The 8,386-nt window shown below is 41.5% G+C and overlaps 1 pseudogene; it reads left to right on the top strand.

Moving 5' to 3' along the window:
- The first annotated feature begins 6,185 nt into the window (after window positions 1-6,185).
- Window positions 6,186-6,848, top strand: LOC113019758 (zinc finger protein 708-like; annotated as a pseudogene).
- Window positions 6,849-8,386: the final 1,538 nt, after the last annotated feature.

Here is an 8,386-nt window from a genome sequence, read left to right on the forward strand (position 1 = left end):
CGGTTAATAATTTTGTCCTTTTCAAAGTCTTGAAGGCAAGCTATAACTTTCTTTTTGTAGCTGCTTGTGGGGTCTCGCTTTAGGGCTTCGTAGGTATTGTTGTCACTGAGGAGAGTAGTGATCTTTGTATGGTAATCTGTAGTGTTTAGGACCACGGTGCATCTTCCCTTATCAGCTGGTAAAACAGTGATGTTGTGGTCTTTGCTCAGGGAAGCGACGGCCTTCTTTTCTTGTATTGTGAGGTTGGATGGAGGGACTTTGGCACTGGAGAGCGTGGCTGAGACTTTCATCCTGATTTGCTCTGCTTCTGTCTGTGATAATTTATTAATCCGTATGGCAGATTCTGTGGCTGTGATGAGGTTCACTATGGGCAACTGTTGTGGAGAAATGGCAAAATTGAGTCCTTTGGCTAATACTCTCTTTTGAGTTTCAGTGAGAATCCTGTCTGAAAAGTTCTTAACCCATTTCTCCTGACTGGCATCAGGTGTGTTTTCTTCTCTGGGTTGTGTAGGTTCAGGATGAGGAGTGTGTGTTTTTGAAAGCAAGGTGTGAAATTTCCTGCGTTGTCTTTCTTTTCCTTTAGAGTGTTGGGCCCGCTGAGGTGGGGCCAGGTTTCACAATGAACACACCCAAAACTCTGGCTGATTGGGACCCACGCCCAGTTTCCCACCTTGGCTCAGGCGATTAGAGGATCATCAGGGGGTCCTTTTGTCCCTCTGTGGGGGGTCACTCCCACTAGGTTTATATCTGGGACTCTCCACCATTTGACCTTAGAACTGAAGAAGCTTCTCGGATGAGAGGTGAAACATCTTCAAGCAACTTAAAGAAGTCCAGACGCTTTTCTTTGCAAGCTCCTTTGACTACGATGACCTGGATGACTGAGAACCTTCACAGACTCACATACGTGTCTCTCTTCTCCAGGTGTGACAGGGCAGTATGTAGTGTCAGGGCTATGGCATCACCGGTGGACCTGTTGTGGCGGTATGCGAATTGTAGAGGGTCCAGTTACAAGTAACGCATTACTGCCCATCTCTGCTCGCGAGTAAAGACAACTGCAGTGTTTGTGTTTTCTAACTCAGGTGTCTCAGCTGAAGAACTGTGGTGCTGGTGAGTCCATTTCACCTGCAACAGCATTACAGACCAGCCACACTAATAAAGCAATTTCTTTTTAATTATACACTTTGTCCTTATTATGTCCTGGGTTTTCACTAGTGGTGCAACGGATCAAAAATCTCACTGTTCAGATCCGATCACGGTTTTAAGTCATGGATCGGATCAATTTTCGGATCAGCAAAAAAAGAAAAAAACGACAAATCTGACTCACCATTTACTTATTTAGGTATTTATTTGCCTATTAAAAAGCATTCAACTCAAGACTCATTCCACGCACTTATATAAAAACAAATTAAGGTGCAATATAGGGAAGTACAGGGCTTTATGTCTACTACTCTGCTGTGATATAATGAGCGGTCACGTAGCGTTCCGTTGCCCTGGCGGTCCACCCATTTGTAGTTTGGGCAACAGAAGAAGCCTGGGACAGTTCAGCCTTAATGTTAAACTTGTGCTCTTACATGCTTGGAACAATTTTATCACTGAAGTGGATGCGCAATGGGATATCATAGCGTGGCTCAAGCACGTTCATCTTAGTTTAAACCCCTTGTTTTGCAGAATGGATTACGGCCTCATGTCTGCAGCTAAACACCCCAATATCTTTTGTAATAGTTTTAGCCCGGTCGAATTGGGCCGCAAAGGGCTGAAAAAAATACCGCAAACTCCTCTGCTCCTCACTTGGACCACTAGCGCTGGCCATAACTACCACTTGACAGACTGACTACCATACACATACTTTTTTTTCGAATCTTCAGATCACGTGCATGCTGAACCGTGGAGTGAGCTCGGTTCGGGTTATGGATCAACCGTGATCCGTTGCACCACTAGTTTTCACTATTTAATAATAAAAAAAGGAAACATCACAAAAAACACTTAAGGTCATGAAAATTAATTGAGATTTAGCAATTAAATGGCGCATCCACCTTATTTATTGAAAAGTATTGGTATCAATATTTGCGATACTGGCCTGTATTTACTTGGTATCGGGTCTATACCAAAATATGCAGTATCACACACCACTAGATTCGAGTCAACTAGCACCCCCTCTGGCCAAGTGCCATAGCCTATAGCCAGATTAACTTGTGACACACATCTGCACCACGTCTGAATTAATTTTCATGCACAATCAGTGTTGGGGAGTAACGGAATACATGTGCCGCCGTTACGTATTTAAAATACAAAATATGAGTAACTGTATTCTGTTACAGTTACCGTTTAAAAAGGTGGTATTCAGAATACAGTTACTTTGTTGAAATAAATGGATTACACTGCGGTACTTTCCTGTTTCATATTGTGGCGGGTCAGGACTGTTTGGGTTTTGTTTGACAGCTATTCTGTTGTTCCAGGCTGCAGCGTTACGGTTGCCATGGTTACAGGGCGACGCTCTTTCTCTCTGCGACTGTGTGCTTCCTGGGTGAGAGAGCGCCTTTTCGTTGTTGTTGTTGTGCTAAGCTAACAGGCAGAATGCTACAGGTATAGCTCTAAAGAATGTAGCATCATGGGCAGTGTAGTCCGTGCTGCAGGGAGAATGGACTGCCATACACGTTATGGGTCTGTGAGCGCGAGGAGGGAGAAAAAGGGGAGTGGAAAGGTACGAGTTGTCATCGAGCAAAAACGGGAGCTGGAAGCATGTAAATATAATAATAACCACTGCAGCCAAGAAGAGTGCCTGACGAGCCCAGTTGTAAGTAAGCTATTAAGACTCGACTGTACTAGGGCTGGGCGATATATCGAGTTTTTAAAAAATATCGATATATTTTCATACAAGATATAAGATGTGACAATATCGTTTATATCGATGTAGTCTATGTTACGTTATAATTATACTTGTGGAGCCGCAGGTTTGCCTCTCTTTCGTCCACTTCTGTCTCTACGCAACGTTACTCGGCCTCGCCTCTCCTTCACTGAACACAACTCCGCCTCCCCCATAGCTTCACCTGCAGGCAATGACAAGATGAAAGCGGAAAATCTCCGTTAGCGAGTTACCGTGCGTGGGGCTGGACGGCGTCAACGGGTTAGCGAGCTAACCGCGCTAACGACATGCAGCCATGAAAGGCTGCATGTCGTTAGGCCTAAAATCCTTTCATTTTCTCAAAAATCGACAGTGCGCCTTATGAATGAATTCTGGTTGTGCTTACTGACCGTGAACCGATTTTATGTGGTACACAGCGCTCAGCAATCTGTCAAAAAATGTTTTAATATGACTTTGCTAAGCTACGGAGCTGCACCGCTTGATGGATTGTCAGAGGATTACAGCTACCGAGGAGGAGCCTCGCGGAGTGATATGTACTGTGTGTGTATAAGGACCACAAATGGCACCTGTTCAGAGACGTGGTGCAGCTTTGAAATCTGTCTCTTTGTTATTATGCTCAGCGTCTATTAGTTTACATTTTGACTGCACAATTGTGAGCTTTTTGTTATGCACAAAAACAACATTGTTTTCTTTTATTTATGGACCATGATTATTTAATAAATGCTGATAATTTATTTTTGAGTAATTTCTTCATGTACATCTACGCTGTATGTAAATAAAAGTGCCCGTGTGACATCTGGGACACAGTGTGACTAAGAACTCTCTTTTTGTTCTTAACTTATGGCTTAAAAAAAAAAAAAAATCGAGATATATATCTTAGATCGCCATCCAGCTAAAAAATATCGAGATATGAATTTTGGGTCATATCGCCCAGCCCTAGACTGTACACCGTGTTCGTGTTTTCCTCCGAAAACAATAAGTTCCGTTGGAGCAGCCTTTCAACGCCTCTCTCTGTCTCTCGCAAGAAAAGTTGACCCACACAACAAAGTAAAGCTATTTTTCGGCTACGAGCCGACAGGGACCTCGCCGTATTAGTCAGAGGTCCCTTTACTACGGTTCGGAGCCGCAGACCTTCAGTAATAGTAATAAATCACACAGCAATAGTACATTCACATTGTTGTAAAAAGCATGATAATATATTAAGTAATCCAAAGTATTCAGAATACGTTACTGTCATTGAGTAAGGTAACGGAATACGTTACAGAATACATTTTGGGGCATGTATTCTGTATTCTGTAATGGAATACATTTTAAAAGTAACCTTCCCAACACTGTGCACAATACATTTGTAACTTTCTATTGTGTCTGTTTGTGCGTCTTGCAAATAAACCTTTGAACTGAATGAAATTATATCATGTATTCATTTTTTGCCTACATCAGTAAAAAATGCCAAATTATATACACAAAGTTATAGAAATCACCACTCCAAATGTTCATCATGATTTTAATATTTTTGTTTTCTTTAACCCTTTAAAGCCGATCGGAGCGGGCACGCTCCATTTTGTGTAACTATATTTAAATCCCTGTAGAACTGCAACCACGTAAGCTAGCGCAATAATCTTTTTTTCCATATGAAACTGGAGGAGTTGTACTTACATCTTAAGCCATCAGCTTGTCCTAGGTCACGGTTTACTTCCACATATAGCTTTGCAAAAATTGCATAAATACCACTTGCAGCAACAAAAACACAATATTCCAGAAACACACTTTGCCGATCATTAAGAACGCTGATCATTTTATTACGGATGAAAGACTTTATATAGCTTTTCAACTCTCAGTGATGCCACAGTGATCGTGTGATTCATGGACCTGCAGCGGAGTTTGAACCCGGCTAGTGACGTCAGACTTAAAGACCGGATAAAGAGCGATATGAACATATCTATAACTTACCGGAATGAAAATGTCTGGAGCACACCAACAGATATTTGGAGATGGAAGAGAACTGGATATTAGCTCGTCTCACACCTGCTATCCAGACTAGACGCCTTTTGGTAACATCCGATAAATGAGCTGCCTTATGTTGCGTCCAAGTGGGGAAAGAATGAAAAGATAAACCTTTTTTAACCTTATTCCCTTTCCGGCTGTGCGATCTAACATTACAACCGACCGCACAGCAACTACGAACCATAGCGGGTGTTATTCGCATGTTTTCAGTCCTCTTTCGCTTGCGCTTTGTTTGGCCCAGAAACATGGCACCTCAACCGAAAATCCTGGCCACGCCCCCTCTCGTGATGCATTTTGAGTGCGATTACGTCACCGCCACGCGACGACGGCTGTCCCAATCCAAAGTGTACTCCAAATGCGTACTCCAAATGCGTACTCCAAATGCGCCGTCGATTTCCCCAAATATCAAGCATGGTCCGGTGCACGCTTCGTGATCCCATATATCCCACAATTATGGGCTCAAATTGTGGTCATACATATTTTGTACTTGTTAATCAGTTTTGTACTTCTAAATCAGGATTTATATGTGTAAAGAATTTGTGTGTTTTTGACCCTACTTTTCTTCCTTTCATCTGATTGGCCAATGTCATGTCAATCACAAATTTTATTTATATATATATATATATATATATATATATATATATATATATATATATATATATATATATATATATATATATATATATATATATATATATATATATACATACATACACACACACACACACACACACATACTCACTCTTTGTGTCCTAGCTGAGTAACAGGAGGAGAAGAGTCTGGTGGAGCAGCAGAGGAGCAGTTTCAGCCATTTGGACTCAGCTCAGCCACTACAGAGGAAACAATGTCTTCAACACAAAAGGTGAGAAAAATATCAGTTACTCTATTATTGAAATTGTTTGCACAGCTAGTTGGTTTTTAAAAACCTGTTAACAGCATCATTATCTTTTCCATCCTGGGCTCCTCCATACATTCACAATCTACATTCACAAACAAAAAACTCAGAGGTTATAAGATAATACAAAGATCATTTATGAGTAAAAGATTTTCTCAGCTGATCAATATTTCTTCAATATGTATTTTTCATTACAACTCTCATTGTAGCACAGAAGGTGGTGGTAACACACCAACAATGTATTTGTTTACATGTTTGATTCCACCAATGGAGGGAGTTTCAGTTTGTTCCACGACTGCATTTCACTCACTGCCTCTGTTTGTATCTCTGTCACTGCAGGACCAACATGGAGCAAGACGTCAGCGCTCTCAGGAGGCTGACAAACCTCACAGAAGAAAGGGAGAGAAAACCTACAGCTGTGATGAGTGTGGAAAGTCTTTTACCCAGGCTGGGGGCTTAAAAACACACCAACTAGTCCACAGTGGATTTAAAGCTTACAGCTGTGACTTGTGTGGAAAGTCTTTTACCCAGGCTGGGGGCTTAAAAGCACACCAACTAGTCCACAGTGGATTTAAAGCTTACAGCTGTGACTTGTGTGGAAAGTCTTTTACCCAGGCTGGGGGCTTAAAAGCACACCAACTCATCCACAGTGGAGTTAAACCTTACAGCTGTGACTTGTGTGGAAAGTCTTTTACCCGGGCTGAAAACTTAAAAAGACACCAACTCGTCCACAGTGGAGTTAAAGCACACAGCTGTGAGTTGTGTGGTAAAGCTTTTGCTCAAAATGAACATTTACAGAGGCATCTAGTTACCCACTCTGGAATTAAGGCGTACAGCTGCGACGTTTGTGGAAAAAGTTTCAGCGACAAGGAATACCGAAATATTCACCTACGGATTCACACTGGAAATGATGTTTTCTACTGTGATCAGTGTGGGAAACTGTTTGCAACAGATTCACAGTTACAACGACACATGTTTAGCCACTCTGAGGAGAGACCTTATAAATGTGACCTGTGTGAGAAGACTTTTAAATCTCCACATTACCTGAAAAAACACCAACAGATCCACACCAGAAAGTAACTCTACAAGTGCAGTTACTGTGAGGATGTATTTAGTTTTTTATCTTGTAATTTTAACCTGATTGTTTGGAACAAGTCTGATCAGTAAACTTATGGAGTTATACTGAATGAACTGTTTGGAAAAATGAAGACTCATTTTCACTCAGTAAGCTGAGTGTTGTAATGTAAACAGTAAAATGTAATTGGACGTTGGCAGAGATGCTCTTTATTTCAGGCGACGTTCAGGATAAAAATGTTGAAGGAATTCCCCGACTTACAATGTCTTTGTTTAGAAGCGGAGCAAAGCACATGGATCCATTTCTCAACCCTGTCGTCACTGTGGTGGTGAGAAAGAGTTTCTCTGTGATCTTTGTGGAAAAACTTCCAATCATCAACGACCTAAAACCACATCAACGTAGTCACACTGGAGACAAAATGAACTACTGCAAAGAATGTGGGAGAGGCTTCCACACACCAAGTACATTAAAAATACATGAACTCTTCCACAGTGGGGTCAAAAAGCACATCTGTGACCAGTGTGGGTCATCCTTCACCACTGGACGTGAGCTCAATGAAAAAGCATAAGGGAATCCACACAGGAGAGACACCATACAAGTGCAGACACTGTGACAAAAGCTTCTCACAATCAGGTCATCGTAACAAACATGAACGTACGCACATGGAAGTGAACTTCAGCTGTGACCAGTGTGACAAGAGCTTCAGGAATCTCAGTTCATACTCCGAACACAAACGATCCCACGCTGTACATAAACTGTTTCACTGTTACCAATGTGCAAAAACCTTCACGTCATTATCAAACATCAGCCTGATCATGCAGGACTGAAATCACTGGATCACAATGAATCTGAAGAGAGAGAAAGATCCTCTTCTGGTTTCAGGGTCAGACTTAAAAACCTTGAGATCAGGCTCCACAGAGTTCAGATGGAATCTCCTGTAAAGAGTGTCAGCTGATGTTACACTTGGATCTGATGAGGTAGCTCTGATTTCTGGACCTGCAGTGAATAATCCTGAATGTTACATTTAGGAAGCTGCATGTATAGATATGCATATCAAGTTTATTATTTTTCCTTTTAGGGATTTTAATTCTCTAAAATGTTATCCCTGTTACATTTTATTCTTTGTTCCCTTAGGACACAGTAGTGTTTAGTAGTTGTATTTGTTACTGTATTATTAAAGTTATAGAAATATCTTTTTTTACCAAACTTTTACCATATCAATGTTGGGTCTGTGTTTCCACATGCCCCGCTAGTTTAGAGACTTATTCCTCATGAAGAACGCAAGACATAACAGATCATCTTCATTCGGTTTTTTAACTCGCTAATGAGGGAAGCTTTGGTCAAGAACCAGCTCTTGAAGCCTAAATCCTTCAAAGAGCAGCTGTCCTTGTAGCCTTTTTATTGGCATGACAGTTACAGTTTACACAATACAACACAACACAAGCACCTCCCACCGTAAAACCACCCCCAATGGTTCTAAGACAAGGCACTATTGACTATGTGCACAAGACAATGCTAACTTCCTGGTTTGAGACCGGATGTGGGGTTG

The sequence above is a fragment of the Astatotilapia calliptera genome, chromosome 3, assembly GCF_900246225.1.
Source record: "Astatotilapia calliptera chromosome 3, fAstCal1.2, whole genome shotgun sequence".
Lineage (NCBI taxonomy): Eukaryota > Metazoa > Chordata > Actinopteri > Cichliformes > Cichlidae > Astatotilapia > Astatotilapia calliptera.